This window comes from Meriones unguiculatus, chromosome 6, assembly GCF_030254825.1.
Source record: "Meriones unguiculatus strain TT.TT164.6M chromosome 6, Bangor_MerUng_6.1, whole genome shotgun sequence".
NCBI classification, from domain to species: domain Eukaryota; kingdom Metazoa; phylum Chordata; class Mammalia; order Rodentia; family Muridae; genus Meriones; species Meriones unguiculatus.
This window is the reverse complement of record NC_083354.1, coordinates 62266311-62284855: the sequence shown is the minus strand read 5'-3', so window position 1 is coordinate 62284855 and position 18545 is coordinate 62266311. Positions and strand designations below refer to the sequence as shown.

The 18545-nt window shown below is 42.5% G+C and overlaps 1 pseudogene; it reads left to right on the top strand.

Annotated features, from left to right (window-relative positions):
• LOC110543589 (baculoviral IAP repeat-containing protein 1a-like) overlaps positions 1 to 18545 on the top strand; it is a 57935-nt pseudogene that overhangs the window by 11640 nt on the left and 27750 nt on the right.

Sequence of the window (18545 nt, the reverse complement as noted above, 5' to 3'; positions counted from 1 at the left end):
TTCTTCAATAGTATCTTCTACAGCTGAGATTCTCTCTTCCATCTCTTGTATTTTGTTGGTGATGCTTTTGTCTGTAGTTTCTGTTTTCTTCCCTAGGTTTTCCATCTTCAGGATTGCCTCAGATTGTGTTTTATTTATGGCTTCTGTTTCCCTTTTTAGGTCTTGGATAGTTTTATTCTTTTCCTTCTCCTATTTGGCTGTTTTTTTTGTTTTGTTTTTTCTGTGTTTCTCTAAGGGATTTATTCAGTTCCTTTACCTGTTTGATTGTATTTTCCTGAATTTCTTTGGGGGATTTATTTACTTCTTTTAAGGTTTTAATCATTTGTTTTCACAACATCAGATTTAAGACTGTTTTCTTGTGCTTATGGTGTGATAGTGTCCTCAGGGTTTGCTGTGGTAGATAGTTGGGTTTGGTGATGGCACATGGCCCTGGGATTTGTTGCTTGTGTTCTTGCACTGATTCTGAGTCATTTGGTTGACTTTGGTATTAGAAGGCCTGGTGGTCTCTGATGGTAGCAGGTCTCTGGAGTTATAGGTGGAGATCTTGGTCCCAGATGGCCTCAGCCTTATGCTTTTCCTGCTGCTCTTTGATCCATGCTGGTCTGCTACTTCCTGATCCTTGATGCTGCTCTCTGATCAATGCTGATCTCCAAGGCCACAGATCGGAGCGTGTCCCGGGAAATGGCACAGGCCGGGGAAACTGAGGTTTAGGGCTCACAGGGAAGTGGAGCTCAAGCATTCTGGGCAGAACTCATTACTATTGCTGGCAGGCCAGTAGATGGGGAAGGGTGGGGGAGGTTTCACCTGTTGGTCCCTGATCTGTGCTGGTCTCTAGGGCTGCAGATTGATGCGTGTCCTGGGAAATGGTACAGCCCCAGGAACTTGGAGTATATTTTAATTATAGATGTGAATTTCTTCAAAGTAAGAAATCATCAGAGGAAATTGCCCAATATATTCAAAGCTATGAGGGATTTGTTCATGTGACGGTAATTTACAAGTGCCAACTCTTTCTAATAGCCTATGTTTGTTACCTAATAATATATGATTCATCAGGATGATGTTCATTTTTGTTTGTTTGTTTTCCCAAATACTCTGTGTTTCTCTTCCTTTCTCTTGTCATTGTCCTGCCTCTTCTCTGCAGAGAGTAAACAAAACTCTTGTCTTGTGAAGCTGGAACCACTTAGACAGTTTCCAGGCTGGCTTTGGGTTGCTTCTGCTGCCTCCTTCATCTTCCCTCTGAGTGATTCCACTCACTACTCTAGCTACCTCCTGCCGCCTCTATCTGGATGTCTGACTCAATCTTCTGACCTAATACATGGCAGAGTCTGGGCACTCAAAGCTGGCTCCTGAACCTGGTTATTTACACCCTTAAACTAGTAAGGACATTCTAGTGGCAAGCAGTGGGAACCCACCTCAAACTGAAGCTAAAGGAGACTGTATTGTGTGACTGGGCATGGGCTGACAGTTGGGGTGCAATTTTCTCACAGGGAGAGCTGCTTGGTTGGAGAGGTTCTTCTGAGCGAGGCTCCCTTCCCATGTCTCAGTTCCTCATGAGTAAAAAAATACACCTCTGTGTGTAACTGCAGTTCTGTGGTTGAGCAGGGTTTGTGGTAAGAGTGACCCTGAGAAAGCTTCCATTTCAATGATGTTAGGCACTGCATAAAAGTTTACAAGATCAATAGAAATCAAACCAAAATTAAAGGGCTGCTTTGCTCAAATTCTGCTGCTTGAATGAAAATTCACTTCAGTTTGGGAAGACCTTAAGTTGCAGGCCACAGATAGATGTATATCTTGTAAGTCAGCCAATCAGGCAGTGACCTGAATTTCTTTTCCTCAGGGAGAACATTTTGTGAATTCCTGGGTCAGAAGAGAATTACCTATGGTATCAGGTAAAATCTCAGGCACATTCCAAAGTCTTTGTTTGTTCTTTCTTTTTGTGTTTCTCTCTCTCTCTCTCTCTCTCTCTCTCTCTCTCTCTCTCTCTCTCTCCCTCTCTCTCTCTCTCTATCTCTCTCTCTCTCTCTCTCTGTCTCTGTCTGTATCTCAGGCTCTGTCTCTCTGTCTCTCTGTCTCTCTGTCTCTCTCTTTCTGTGTGCACACGCTGCACATATACAGGTGCTTTTGGAAACCAGACAAGGGCATCAGATCCCTTCGAGGTGGAGTAACAGGCATTTGTGAGCTGTCTGATGTGGGTGCTTGGAACCGAATTCAGGTCCCCTAAAAGAGTAGAAAGTGCTTTTAACCACTGAGCCATCTCTTCAGCCCTCATCAACTTTCTTCAAAAAATATTTTTATAAATGATTTCTCCATCATGGAATAGCTTTGTTTTTTTTTTTTTGTTTTGTTTTGTTTTTATTTTATTTTATTTTATTTTATTATTTTATTTTATTTTATTTTATTTTATTTTATTTTATTTTATGGCTGGGAGAGACGGCTGAGTGGTTAATGTACTTTGCGCTCCTGGGAAGGACTCAGGCTAGGTTCCCAGGACCCTGTAGTAGCTGACAACTCTGCAAGTATAGTTCCAGAGAAACTAATACAGTCCTCTGACCTCCTTGGCCACTGCACACATGTGGTACAGCCAAACATGCAGACAGAACACCTACATCAAAAATAAAAATAAGTGAATCCTTAAAAGTAAATCTTTAAAAAATTGACACCCAGCCAGTCACTGTGGCACATGCCTGTAATCCCAGCACTCAGGGAGGCAGAGGCAGGTGGATCTTTGAGTTTGAAACCTGCTTGGTCTACAAAACTAGTCCAGGACAAACAAGTCTACACGAAGAAAATCTGTCTCTAAAACGAAGGAAAACAAAACCCAATTTACACTCAGTTATTTCCATAATGTATATGTGTATGTGTGGGTCCATGTGTGAAGGTCGGAAGCCAGAGGACAACATAGGAGTTGCTTCTCTCCTTCTGCCATGAGGGTTCCAGGGATTAATTAAAAGTTTTTCGGGCTCAGCAGCAAGCATCTATACTGTGGAGCCATGAACTGGCTCACTGTTTAGCATAGGTAAACACAGCTAAGTTTGGTAGGGTGGGTGCTGTCATGGATGTTTCTTTAAAACAGCTAACATTTTGGATAACATGTTTTGGAAGCATTTTTGAGCATCTCTCCTATTCCAGGCTGGCCTCAAATGCAAATGAATTTTGAACTTTTGTTTCTCCTCCTGAGTGCTGAGACAGAGCTTCTTGGGTGCTGGTGATGGAACGAAGGACTTTCTGAAAGCTAGGAGAGAATGCTACCAACTGAGCTACATTCCCAGTCCCCAAAAGCATTCTTAAAGTGACATAGTGTGCTGTTAAGAAATTAAGGAATATTCACTCCTGAAACAGCTTCCTAATATAGGTGAAGGAAATGATCAGATAAAGAAGGAAGCCAAAGAAACACAAGTGCCAGCCTGCTCCAACCAGAGAAAAATACTTGTGAGAACTAAGAAAAACAGTAGAGCAGGCCAATTAGTTCATGTCAGAGTCAGTCCCTGTTCCCATTACTATGGAACCCACTTGGACACTAAACTGCCATGGGCTACATCTGTGCAGGGGTTCTAGGTTATCTCCATGCATGGTACTTGGTTGGAGTATGAGTCACAGGGAAGACCCCTGTGCTCAGATTTTTTGGTTCTGTTGCTCTCGTGGAGTTCCTGTCCTCTCCAGATCTTACTATTTCCCACTTCTTTCATAAGATTGCATGCACTCTGCCCAACAGTTGGCCATAAGCCTCAGCATCTGCTTTGATAGTCTGCAGGGCAGAGCCTTTCAGAGGCCCTCTGTGATTGGCTCCTAACTTGTTTCCTGTGTTCTTCTTGTTCTGATGTCCATCCTCTTTGCCTTTTGAGATGGAGATTGACCATTATAGCCAGAGTCCTACCTCTTGATTAGTTTCTTTAGGTGTACAGATTCTAGTAGGTGCTCTTTGATCACCTCCCTCTGAGAGGGAAGAGGAAGACAATGCAGCCACCCCTGATGAGATCTCATAGACTAGAATCAGAAGGAAGGAGAAGAGGACCTCCTCTATCAGTGGACTTGGGGAGGGGCATACGTGGAGAAGAGGGAGGGAAGGTGGGAATGGGAGGGGAGGAAGGTGGGGTTTATGGGGGGATATAAAGTGAATAAAATATAATTAATAAAAATTTAAAAAATAATATACATAGGATACATTGATGGAAAAAAAAGAAAAACAGTAAAATCTATTTGCTATGACATTCTGGCTTAATAGAAGTCAAAAGTCAATAAAAGTTTCTAGACACTAAAGATAGTTTTCTGGTTAAATTAAAGTGTAGTATTCCAAATGCCAAAGAAATACTTAAAGCAAAAGGAAAAAAAGGGGAATATAGGATTATGTGTGAACACAGCAGAATTTCATCTTGATAATCTTGTCAGACCAAGGTTAGGACACTTTAATTTTCAAGTCCTCACAGTGTGGAGAAGACCAGTGGCCCAGGGCCAAGATGAGTGATCTTCCCAGTGTGGTGATCTCAAAGAGCAAGCCATGAAAATGACTGTTTTTAAGAAAGCCACAGAAGAAATGACCTTTCTCAGATCTTCACACTGACTCTGGAAATAGGAATCTCCTCTCAATATTATTCTATCCTGATGCTAGATGACCAGGGGACAGTCTTAAGTTACATTTTAACACAGTGACCATGCACAGAAATGAATAGAATGAATGGAATACCCCGGTGTTTACCACTCTGCTCCAGCAGTTCTAACGTGGTATTTCTTGTACCTCTTATTTCTCCCTGCTCTTCTAAACACCCTCAATTATTCTGACACCAGCACAGATCATGACATCATTCCACCTATACACAAACCTAACTTGAACTTTGTTTTCAGAGCCTGCTCTTCTCACCCACATCTTTTCCCCAAGCTTACTGCAATGACAGTGTCTTTGCTAATGAAGACTTGAGGAAGGACACTTTTAAGGACTGGCCCCATGAGTCACCTGAGGCTGAAGCTCTCGTCAAAGCAGGCCTTTTCTACACAGGTCAGTCGGGGTTTTTCCCCTTTATTTGTATGTTTCTGTGTGTGAGTGTTGCCTGCATGTAAGTATGGGTGCCACATGCCTGCCTGGTGCCCTCAGAGGCTAGACAGGGTGTTGGATCCTGGAACTGGAGATATAGTTGCCGAGTGCCAGCATGTGGTGCTGGAAACAAACCTGACTCCTTTGCAAGAGCAGCCAGTGCTCTTTATGCTGAGCATCTCTTTAGCACCTGAGTCAAAATTTTGTGTCTGCCACATATCTAATTCCGGAATTGCACTTTTCTTTATTTTCATTTGTCATAGATCTCTTTGGGGCCTCATAAGACCTTCAGCTTTCCATAGTTCCCTCGGTGCTCAGCCTTTGGGCTTGGGGATCCTGAGGTCACTTCATCTGACAGGCCTATTCCACTGGCAGAAAACAAACCACCTGGTCTTAACACATTGTCTTCTCTTGCCAGCCTTGCCTGAGTGTCACAGATGAAGTACTCCTATTTCTAGGGGAGGAGAGCTGGCAATAATGTGAGCAGAGACAGGGATTCTTCATAATCTGCCTTAAATAGAGGCTCCTAAGTTTGCTCTTCCATCCTGCCCCAGCTACAAGTATATTCTTCCGATATACTCTGTAAGCAATTGCTTGTTGGTTGCCTATGTCTGTGAATGTCCCGTGTGTCATCATTGTCCAGAACAGAAAGAAATCTCTGCCCTCATGGAGCTGCTACTGCAGATCCTGATGGCAAATCTTTCAGGATCATGGTTTGGGAGAAGTTCATCAAAGCACATGGTGCACAGGAACCTTCAGCGACTATTGCTGACTGTTGCTGACCACCCCACGGAAGGACCAAGAGTCTTGTGTGAACTCTTGCCTCCTGTGCATGGTATTGACACATAATCCAACTGGAGGAGCAAGCAGGATTTCACTAGTGAAATCTGGAGTCGAATTCTTGTGAGTTGACAGGTGTTTGTGCTGTTGAGCTGACCCCATCTCCTTTTCCTAGGCAAAAAGGACCTTGTCCAGTGTTTTTCCTGTCAAGGATGTATGGAGAAGTGGGAGGAAGGTGGTGACCCATTAGCAGACCACACCAAGTTTTTCCCAAAGTGAGCAAAGTAAATTCTCTTGACTTTGAACTCACTTCATCTGTTATTCCCTCACTGTCCAGGTTTATTATCTGTGGGTAGTGTCTGCTCACTCTCTGGTTCCCACTGCGAAGAATACATCCATGTATCTTTATTTCTTTCCCCCCTTGATACTCTCCCTGTCTAGCTTTTTTTCTCATTATAGTAAGATCTTAGTTTTTGTTGGATCTATGTACACACTTTTAAAAACAGGATCTGTGTAGCACAGACTGTCATAACAATTCAAAAACAGGATCTGTGTAGCACAGACTGTCATAACAATTCTATCGAGTGGAACTTGATCTCATGATCCTCCTGCGTCAGCCAACTAAGCCCACTGCAGAGGCCACATCATGTCTGCCAGTTCTAGGCCTTTCTAATTTTTTTGAGTACAAACTAGTTTTTTTTTCACCTCTTTTTAGAATGATTTACAGGTTTCTCTTTCTATTGTCTAAGATTTCATCAGTGGTTTTCTTTTTCTAGGGTTGGGAGTGAAAGCACTGATTTGAGCACACCAGGCAATCACTTTACTATAGAGCTACTCTGACTTCTTTTCTGTCAGTCTTCAAATGTATTTTTATTCCTCTTCTACATAAGAAAACCCTAGAAATGTCCACTTGCACAATGAAATTTGTTATTATGTAGTAATTAGAATTTTCAAAGATAAATATCAATATGCATAGATTGAAAAGTGGGTATTTCTGGGCAAGGTAGTTGACACATGACGTCCTAACTCTCAGGAAGCTGCATGAAGAAAAATGTAGTTTTGTTTTATATTAAATACTTTGATATGAATTGCCCTAAAGTTGATCTGTTTTAAAATCCAGCACTTGTTATTAAGAAATAAGAGTCTTTTGATCCGGTTTCCCTTGGAAGGCAGGAAAATCTGCAACTGAGTTGGTGCCTCAGCAGTCTGTGTTAAGTTCCACCAGTGTGTTTTCTTTCCATCCAACACATACCTAAAAGTGCTCTAAATTGATTTAAGTTTAATTATTAACATTTAAATGTAATGGTTTAAATAACCATCTGGTCTTGAGATAGCATGCTAATAGTATCTGAATCACTTAAAATATTCCTTAAAAATGTTTTCTTAGTGTGCATTAATACATACAATAACATTGCATATATATGTACATTATGTTTTATATATATGTTATATATATTACAGTTTACTACAATCATGCTCACCACCAACCTCCCATTACCTTCTCTTATCTCTCTCTAGCTCTTCTCAGGTCTTTTTCTTCTAAAATCGCATGTTTTGTGCCCTCCCAGGGCTATAGCAAGATTTATCCTGGTTTTAAAGAAATAAATAAATACACAGAATATTTCTATTTAATTTTGAAGTTAGAAGAGATACAGCAGTGCTCACTTTTTTCTTTTCCTTTTCCTTTTTAAAGTATTTAACTTTTGGGTGTTTTGTCTGCACGTATATCTGTGCACTGCTTGCATGCCTGGTGCCCACATAGGTCAGAAAGAGGGCATCAAATATCCTAGAACTGAGTTACAAGAGGCCGTGAACTGCCTGATATGGGTGTTGGGAAGCAAGCCTGAGTCCTCCACAGGAGTAGTGACTGTTCTCCCACTGAGACATTTTAGACCCCACTTTTTTTTCTTTTTTCTTTAGGAGTATGTAGAAAATAGTTGAGAATGCCAGGGCCTTCCTCTCAATCCCTGTGTGGCAAGGAGGGAGAGAATTTGGTTGTACTTAAAGCTTGTTCTAGAATCTATCAACAAACTTTGTTTTATTTTAATTAAAACTAGCATATGTAATGCTTATCTACTGTACTTACATATTTGGTTGAAAGGACAATAACAATAAATCCTGGGAGCTGAGTGCTAAAGTCAAGAAGTCAAGGTCTCTCAATGCCTTAGAGGCCACTGTGCCACTCCCTTGTCCTGGTTGTTGCTGTCCTCCTCATCCAGGGGGAAACACAGTCCTGATTTTCAGTTACTGTCCTTTTACCAAACACACACACACACACACACACACACACACACACACACACACACATCTACATAAACCTTCAACTTTGCCTGTTCTTCTTCAGTCGTTTGTTGGTTCTTTTTATTTTAGTTCTATGTGTGTTGTCTGTGTGTGAAAGGGGACAGGAGGTTGAATCCAGAGTGCCATGAGTGAGAAGCAGCACTTTGCCACTGAACTACTGCTCCAGCCCTCACACTGTTTAAGACAGAATTCTAGTATGTCTACAGAGTGAGTCCCAGAAAGCCAGGACTACCCAGAGAAACCCTATTTCAGAAAAAAATAATTAAAAAATTTACTGTGTAGCTGATCTTGATTTGCTGAGATTTGATTTGCTTGATAGCTGAGATTTCCCCTGAACTCACATCTTGCCTTACTCTCACGAATACTGGATGCACAGCCATGTGCTACCATAATTGACTGGCTTGCCTGCTATGTTTGTTGGAGGGGGGGTGTCAACTGGTAGAGAGGTGTTTGAGACAGAGCACCAGATAACCCGGGATGGCTTCCAACTCAGTATTAGGGAGGATAGCCTTAAACTCATCCAACTGCCTCCACATCCCAAGTGCTCGATGACAGGTATGCTCTACTACACCCAACATTTTTTTGTTTTTTAGCTTATTCATTTTTATTTTATACATTAGTGTTTCATCTGCATGAGTGAGGAAGTCAGATCCCATGGAACAAGAGCTATAGACAGTTGTGAGCTGTCATGTGGGTGCTGGGAATTGAGCCCTGGTTTCTGGAAGAGCAGCCAGTGCTCTTGACCACTGAGCCATCTCTTTATCCCCACCTTTTGTTTAGATAGACAATAGCAAAATGTAAACTGACAACTGGCAACAATGACCATATCCTTTCATCCAAGTTTCTCTCTAGGACACTCCAGAGCTCTCAGTTGCTAATGGGAGTCTGGAATGAACATAAATTCAGACCTTAACAAGAACAGAATTCCAGAGACTTACAAAAAGGTCAAAGTACAGACAGTATGTGACATGGATTGTTCATTCCTAAGGAGGACACTTCCTCCTCCCAAACTCAGGGGCCATGGCAGAAGAGGGGCCCAAGAGGTAAGAAGAGCCAGAGGTTGTAGAGGACAGCTTGGGTTTGTCTTGTTTTGTACATAGCAGGGTCCTTCTCTCAGGAATTCAGTTGCTGTGGTTACCTATCCATGCAAGCCTGTGCCAAATCCAGACAAGCCATGCCCCACCGCTAGGAGGGGAGCTGTTGACACTTGTATCTGCTAGAGTCATTCTTCTTCATACCATGGGCCTTGAGGTTTCCTGAGCTCTGCTGGATGGCCCCGTGTCCACTCACCCATGAGCAGCACTAATTGAATTCAGTTAACAGAGGATACAAAGCTGGGAGGTGACCTGACTTGAGGAGGAGTCTGGGGAAACTGAAGAAAGGCAGTGGGGGTTGATATAATCCACATACATTGTACATATTTCTGTGATTTCCAAAGAATAAAATACTTTTTAAAAAAAGAACAGGCCTCCAAACCGTGGCTCAGAATGCCCTGCCACTTGATCAGGGCTTATGGATGAAGGAGAGCAACAGAGAGTGGTGTGCAGAGGAGATAATTGTCGAGGGAGAGAGGAGTGAGTCAGGAGAGGTGCTTAGGGGAATTTTGCAGTTCTGATTGACTAGCAATGAGATTGCTTCTTTATTACACAGGTTTCACAGAACAAAGACCAACTAATGACAGACTAACCTGTCAAAGAAGTGCAGATGATTTGTTTGACTTTTCATTACAAAGTGTTACAACTTCAGTCATGATTAGAAAATATAAACAGAACAGATTTATGCTTATTATAAGCCTTATAACTCCAAGTTATAGAATCTAAAGATTGTCTTATCCAAAGCAAACACATTTCTTATATAACAGCCTACTTTTACGCTGGCAGAATTTGTAGTTTTAAGGCACTCTAGACAAACAGAAAACACCTGAACTTTTTTTTTATGAAGAGCAAATATTAATACCTAACTCCTTTTACTACTTGTGTCATCATCTACACTATAAAGTAGGAACAAGTTATTTTAGTCAATCTATCTTATTTACTGAGTTCTCTTCCTCCAGAGGTGTACCCTCTATGACCCCCTAACTTTAAACTACATTTTTCAGAGAGTTCTAAGTGTATTGTAAAGGGAGGCCTCGAATCTGTTACCTGGTTTTCTGGCCAGTCAGAGTTTGTCCTTGTCTTTGTTTCTCCCGAGTTTGCTTAAGGACAGATATCCACAAAAAATTCCTGTAGTAATGGCCTCATAAAGGAATTTCTAGTTTACGTGCTAATCTGTGCTCAATGATCTCCAAAGCATAAGGAAACCTTCACAACAGTAGCCAGATAATATCATTTTTCTAAAAGAAAATAACTCAGACATAATTTTCTTGGGAAAAGAGAGAAAAAAATCATAATGCATAAAGGCTTCCCCCTCCCCCAAATAAAACACATAGAGCCTAAAAACCTACAAAAGAGGGAAAGAATGAAAATGATTGCAGCATTTGGCTCACCTATGCTAGAGCTGTGTCAAACAGCTGTGCTGCCTTCATGGCTTTTCCTGTTTCCAATGGATATGGCTGTGCCGTGAGATGCTCCCAGAGCCTTGGTGTGAGGTTGACATAGACGTCTCATTTAGTGCTGAGCACTTGATCATCAGTTATTACCTAGCCAAGGATCAAAGCAGCAGCATTCTTTGCACAGGAACATAAATATTTAGAAGGCAATTTGACAGGATGTCCATTAAGCCAGATAGCATTAGTAGAACCTGCCCTGCTAAGACCTTTATAGACTCTCTGGGCCATGTGCTTTTGACCAGGGTTAGTTGAGGTTTTTGTTTTCTCTAGTTTAGGTTTAATTTCTTTAGTTTAGGTTTTGTTTTCTTTCATTTTGTCTCACTGTATTGCCCTTTCTGTTATGACCTTGCTATTGTAGATCAGTCTGGCCTTTGATCCAGAGATGCACCTGTCTTTGATACCCAAGTGCTGAGATTTGCAGGCCTGCACCACCACACCCAGCTTGACCTGGTTTAGAGAATCTGTGAAGCAGCCTCAAGCCCAATTCAAAAGCACTTGGTTATCCCAAAAGATTCAGTCCACTCTTCACTGTTGGCCTCATCTTGTCTGGCATGATGGTGATGTTGTAGAATGCAGGTGGCCCTCCTCTCCCAGCAGACTGCAAAGCCTCTTCCAGTACTGTGACAGGGAGACAGCAGGGAGGAAATTCTGAGTCAGTTCCAGCTTGATTCCTCTCTATCCTGAAAGCAACATGCTCTGTGTATTCAGAAATAGGTCTGTAGTTCTGTCCAACTTATTTTTGTGAGACAGGTCTCTCCCTAAACCTGGAGCTGGCCAATGAGACTTACTGGCTGGTCATTGAGCCCCTACGGTCTTCCTGTCTCTCCTTCTCTGGCACTAAGTTTACACTGTCCCTATTGCCTTGCTGTTACACAGGTGCTGGAGATCTGAGCCCAGTCTCCATGTTTGCCCAGCAAGCATTAACTTTTTATTTAACTGTGTGATATCTATGTTTTTATTCTTAATGTGAATTTCATGTAGTTGACACACTCAGATCTTGTGTGTTTGTTTCTGACAGTTTGACAAGAGTTGATATGGTTAAAAATTATTGTTATCTAAATTCTTAATTGTACACTTTGTTTAGTATGTTTTAATGTCCTTTGTTGTTCTTTTTCCATGACTCTATAGTTTTCTCATATTTTAATCTGTGAATTTTTATTTATTTTTTACCTTGTTCACTTAGGTAAAGTGTATTTGTGTGTGCACTGTGTGTTCTACATAGGGCCAAGGGAGACAGGGAGTCTCCTCTCCTTTATGTCACCCTCTTGTTCCCTTGAAGCAGAGTCTCTCTCTGAACCTGCTAGCATCCAGTGTGCCCTAGTTATCCCCTTGCTTCTGCACCCACAGTGCTGTGTCACTATTTTTCATTCTTTAAGATTATTTTAGCTGGTTTCACAGACAGGCACTGACTCTGTTATCACCCCAACACATTCCCCGAATATCTTCACCATTACTTTACAAACCACATGCATTGGTTATTGGAACCCAGAGACTGAAGATTATACAGGATGCAAGACTGACAGAGTCACTGAGAATGTTCACTTTCTGCCTCATTCCTAGTCCTGAATCTTCATGTCCTCCATAAAGCTAATGCAGACACTTAACTGCATGGAACCGTTTCATGACTTTTCTCTTCTCTGCATAGTTGTGTACTTCTTCAAAACCTGAAGTCCTCTGCAGAAGTGATTCCAGCCCCTGAGAGCCACCATGCACTTCTGGAAGCCATGGTAATGAGCCCTACCCCTTCTCTGACTCAGCAACACAAGATTGTGGGGTTGAGCTGTGATTGTCAACTATAAATGTACCATAATTAGAGTCCACGAGAATCAAGAAGCAGCTGCCACACAATAGCTATAGATGGGGCTTCACAGTGAACAGTGAGCCCTTCTCCCTTAAGAAGCAGATACTTGAGACCCTTTTAGACTTCGACTTGATTAAAATGCAGACTAAACACATTTCATCTGCCCTTTTGCTGCAGGGCAGTAGGCTTGACTTTCTGCTAGAACTTTTGAACCTTAAAGTCAGTGTCATTTTCCTTAGTTGGACTTTTCCTTGAGACAGATTTTCAGTTTGTAACGTAGGCTGATCTTGCAGTTTGTATGGAGCCAAACCTGACCTGAAACTTGTGATCTCTGCCTCAGCCTTAAAAATGCTATGGTTCCAACTGTCTTCACCCAAGTCGAGCTGATTTGACTTTTGATGTTGTTTCTTGTATTGAAACCAAGACCCCTTTTGTGCTACACAATAACTCTGGACTGAGACATATTTCTTGACTGTGAATGTGCTTTATAAACAAAACCAAATGCCAAGTAATAAATCAGGAAATCTATTTTTGCAACAGAAGACACAACTGTCAATCCAATGGGCATACCAACTGCTGCATGCCGCAGTTGTTTGGTAGGTGTGTTATGATTGCTCCCCACAAAGCAAAAGCAAATCTGGGAATCATGGCTCATGTCTACAATATAGCATTCTGGAAGCTGAGGCAAAAAGATGGCTGTGAGTTCAAGATCAGCCTGGATTATACTATAAAACCCCATCTCTAAAAAAAAAAAAAAACCTGACAGCAAACAAACCGGAAAAAAAAATGAAGAAAACTGGGTGAAAACTGAAAAGATAATCAACTCTGGGTTGATGTGATATGTGTACAATATTTGTGAATTTCAAAATGACATTGCATGGTCTGGAAACGTTGTTCAGTTTGTAGAATACGTGCCACAAAGACAGAGTGAAGTCTAGAAGACTTTGGGTTCTCAATGATAACATGTCTCACTATCTTGCAAATCTCAATTTAATAAAGGATTTCTTTTTCAAAGGAAATCACAAGTGAAAGTAATCACTCGAGGACCCAGTTCATCCCACCGAGGCTGGTAGGAACATGAAAGCACATGGGATTCTGTGTATTTGTACATTGGACAGGAAAGCATATTTCTAATTGTCTGGAAAGCTCCTAGAGGAGAACACTGAGGTAAAGGGAGCTGTGGGTGAGAGAGTCAGTGCTCCTGTGGCATCTTGAGAGTGAATGCAGGACTACAGACAGCAATCCTCATGCCAGAACAAAAGCAGCCAGTGTAAAAGGCATAGTGCAGCAGGCTGGTCTCCTGAGATCCTAAAGGGAAATTAGGTTGCCAGGATATCTAACTCCCTGTCAAATGAGAGGCCTTAGACATTGTACTCCACATTCTGATGCTATGGAAAGATGAGAGGGTCTTAGGGTATGGATGGGGGTCATGGGAAGGAGAGGAGAGTCCTAATCCACTCTTAGCAGACAATCAACACAATCAGAGAGACGGGAAGATACACCTTCCACTGCCTTCCTTCTCTCCACAGGCTCTGCTCTGAGGGAAGCCCAGTCAGTGGTTTCAAGAGGCAAAGAGTCTGAGTTAGCAGCTGCGAGGTGCCTGCACCTAAGCCACTTTCTGCCACATAAATTTGCCATAGTTGTGCTCCAGCCAAGGCACTGACCACTTGCTTGGCTGTGATGTGTCCATCGTTTCAAAGCACATCAGCAGGCCAGTGCAAGGGGCCCTGACGATCCCCGAGGTCTTCGCCAATCTCAGCTCGGTCATGTGTGTGGAGGGGGAAGCTGGCAGTGGGAAGACAACTTTCCTGAAGAAAATAGCTTTTCTCTGGGCATCAGGGTGCTGTCCCTTGTTGAACATGTTCCAGCTGGTCTTCTACCTCTCCCTTAGTTCCACCAGACCAGACCAGGGTCTGGCCAGCATCATCTGTGCCCAACTCCTAGATGCAGGAGGCTGTGTTAGTGAAGCATGCCTGAGCAGGATCATCCAGCAGTTAAAACACCAGGTTCTGTTCCTGTTGGATGACTGTACTGGGGTGGACTCGCTCCCCCAAGCCCTAGAGACACTGATTACAAAAAACTACTTGTCACGAACCTGCTTTTTGATCACTGTCCATACAAACAGGGCCAGGTCCATCCGTCCATACCTGGATACAATTTTAGAGATCAAAGAGTTTCCTTTCTATAATACTGTCTCTGTATTAAGGAAGGTCTTCTCAGAGAGTATAACATGACTGCAAGAGTTTATGGTTTACTTTGGACAGAATGAGGATTTACAGGGAATTCACAAAACTCTTCTCTTCATGACTGCACTCTGTACTGACTTGTTTCAAAATCCTTCTGACCAGCCCTTTCATGATGTGGCAGTTTTCAAGTCCTATATGAACTGCCTGTCCTTAAAGTACAAAGCTGCAACTGAGGCCCTCAAGGCCACTGTGTCCTCATGTGGTCAGCTGGCCTTGAGGGGGCGTTTTTCTTCATGCTTTGAGTTCAACAATGATGACCTCACAGAGGCCAGAGTGGATGAAGATGAAGACCTGACCACCTGCTTGATGAGCAAATTCACCACCCAGAGGCTGAGACCAGTCTACCGGTTTTTAAGTCCTCTCTTCCAAGAATTTCTTGCTGCCATGAGGCTGACTCAACTCCTGGGTTCAGACAGACAGGAAGACCAAGATCTGGGAATTCATTATTTGAGACAAATTAACTCGTCCTTGAAGGCTCTGGCCACCTACAACAACTTTTTGAAGTATGTCTCCAGCCACCCTTCATCAAGGGCAGGGCCAGAAGTTGTGTCTCATTTGCTTCAGTTGGTGGATGAGAAAGAGTCGCTGAAGAACATGTCTGAAGAAGAGGATTATGTAAAGCACGGAGTAGAACCTTCCTTGATAACACATTCAATTAAAAAAATGTCCAGTTTTCTCCTGAAGATTTTTCTTCGATTTTTTCAGAAAATTTATTGGGCATTGCTCTAAACTTTGCTTATGAAAGCAACACAGTTTCTGCATGTTCTCCATTGATTTTGCAATTCCTTCGAGGGAGAACACTAGCTTTAAATATAGCGAATTTCCATTACTTTAGGGACCACCCAGAAAGCCTTTTACTGTTGGCAAGTATTAAAGTCTTCATAAATGGAAATAAAATGTCACATAATGTAGGTTACTCAGTCATGAAAAAGTGTTATGAAACATTACAGCCACCAACTCTAGATGAGGACTATGCATCTGCCTTTGAAAATATGAAGGAATGGGAGGAAATTTTAGCTAAAAATGAAGAGAATTTATACAGTGTTTTGAATATCAAATGCAGCCATTTACCCAAAATAAATTCTGGGAATTGGAAACTGTCACCCAAGCCACACAAGATCCCTAGGTTGGAAGTTGCAGTGGCCAACATGGGCCCTGCAGAGCAAGAACTGCTCTGGGTCCTAATGGAAGTCTTCTCAGCTTCACAGAATATTGAGCTCTGCTTGTTGAACAGCAGTAGCTTTCTTGAAAGCATCCGCCCAGCTCTGGAGCTGAATAAGACCTCTGTCACCAAGTGCTCTGTGTGCAGCCTGGAGCTCAGCACAGCAGAACAGGAGCTGCTTCTCACCCTGCCTGCCCTGCAGTTTCTTGAGGTCTCAGGGACGAACCAGTTACCAGGTATCCCTGAGTGTGCTTACACAAGCAGTCTGGCTGAGTCTGTGGTTTCTCATTCTTAGTGTTAGATGAGTAAACTTCTCAGGCACAAGCCATGAATGTGCCTTGATAAGATAGATCTGAATACTCTCACTGTTTGGGGCAGTGTATAAGGTCCTGAATCCTAGAATGGGTTTCAAGTAACTCAGAGAACACTAGGAAAATATTGCCACCATAGTTTCATCTCTCAAGGTCCTCAGAAGGGTGCTTGAGTATCTTGTTGTTGGTAAATGGGGCATTGTGTGTCAGATGATGCTGGGGAACCTTCTGCACTCTTGCTGCCCAGAGGAGGAAATGGCTTCTCCAGAGAAGACATTTAATCTGCATAAATAATAATTATGTCTTCTTCTAAGCACTCTTTGATAGTTTTCAGGATACACTTTATAATGATGTCTTTTAAAATATATTTATTTAATTGTCTGTGTTCCTGTGCTTGTATGGTTAGTTGCCCTCAGAGTTAAGAAGAGAGTGTCAGATCTTTTGGAGCTGTGGTTACAGGTTGTTTCAGTTGCCTAATGTGGGTGTTGGGAACCTAACTGTGGTCCTCTGCAGAACAGCAGGAGCTCTTAGTTGCCGAGCCATCTTTTCAGCTCCTAGACTTTACTATCTTTCATTCAGTTCATTTCTCAGTTTTTATACCATGGCAAATATTTAATTTTTAAATTTTGTTATTGTTAGTAGCAGAACTTTGATTTTTATTTTTTAGCAGCCTGCTATATGCTCAAGTATTCTTTGCTCTGTCTGTATTGTCCTTTTACTTTTTAAAAAAAAACTTTTTTAATGACTTTTTTGGTTTTTTTAATAATTTATTTAATTTTTATTTTATGTGCCTTTGGTGTGATGATGTCAGATCCCTTGAAATTGCCATCACAAACAGTTGTGAACTGCCATGTGGGATTGAACCCTGGTCCTTTGGAAGAGTTGACAGCACTCTTAACCACTCAGCCATCTCTCCAGCCCCTTCCCTTTTCTTTTTAAGAATTATTTTTGGAGTGCAGGAAACGGGGGAGAAAGCCATTGATCAAGAAACACTGGAATTAGCAAATAGTCATACATCCATGAAAAAGACAGACAAACGGATATCTCTTTGGTACTAGGAAGCTCACTGAACTGGGGATTGCCTTGCTCATTCTCATGTGGCCCTTCCCTGTCTTTTATTAAAGTGCATACTAGGCACTGAAATTGTATTTGATGTGTTTAGATACTTGGAAAGGAGTGCCAAGTACCCAGTCCTGGGCTTCTTCCTACCCAGCCAGAGACAGCTTCCAGGACCTGCACTTGCAGCTGCTCTCACCCCAATGACAGCAGCCCTGTCTGTGGAACTCCACAGCAGAGCTGAGCTGACTCACTGTGGCGTGTGGCTGCAGAGTTAACAAAGTGGCCTGATTTTAGGCATGTGACTGCACTGCAGAGTAAAGAGCTGGAGGCTTAAGAGAAAGAGAGTCCCTATTGTATAAGCCAGGCCATCTGGGGACGGGGTTAGCGTTTCCCAGGGCTAACCTCTGCCACACATCTGTTGCCCTCGCACCTGGATGCCAAGGACATCACAAAGGCCAGCCTCTGGTAGATTCAGGATGGAAATGTGTTCTGTCTCCGGGGACACATGCACAGCCGTAGAGAAGGCTTACTTGCTGAGCCAGCTGGGCAGCTAACTAGGCACCTGAGCCCAAGCCAGCCAGAGCAGCAATACTGAAAGCAGGAACCAGCTCTGCCAACAGAGCCCACACAGCCTTCTCATACCCTACCAATTTGTCTCTCTTCTTTCTACTTCTCTCAACAGACCCTGACTTGCAGGACCCTGGCTCTGTTACTGGGAAGCTAGAGTCAAATCAAGGCACCTTGACAGTCTTATTTTTCTTCCCCATACAAGGAAACAGCTACCTCTTTTGCTGTCCCCCAGAGAAAAGCTAGGAAAATGAAACTAGTTGGCAACCATGAAGGACTCTGGGAGTAAAGACATTGGTGCATCTGTGCCCAGCCCAGCTCAGGTGCCAGTCCCCTGAATACCCTGGAGGAAGTACCTACAATGGCTTCCAGCTTTACAGCAGAGCCTGGAGCAGTGGCCAGCAGCCAGTGTTTCTTGATCAGTGGCTTTCTCCCCTGTTTCCTGCACTCCAAACTCTTGGCATATTATTTAATTAATACAGATTAAGTATCTGTAATCTGAAACCCTAGCACCTGAAATACTCCAGGATCTGAAACTTTTTGGATACTGATGCACCATCACAATGAAATATTCCACACCTAACCTCACATGTAAGGCAAAAAAAGAGGCATGCTGAAAGTTTTATATGAGGTCATCTGTCTGTGGGCTGTGTGGATGAGGAGTATATGAAATACAAGTTTTGTCCTTAGAGTTGAGTGCCATCGTCTCATTATGTCTTTGCAAACATTCTGAAATATGAAAAA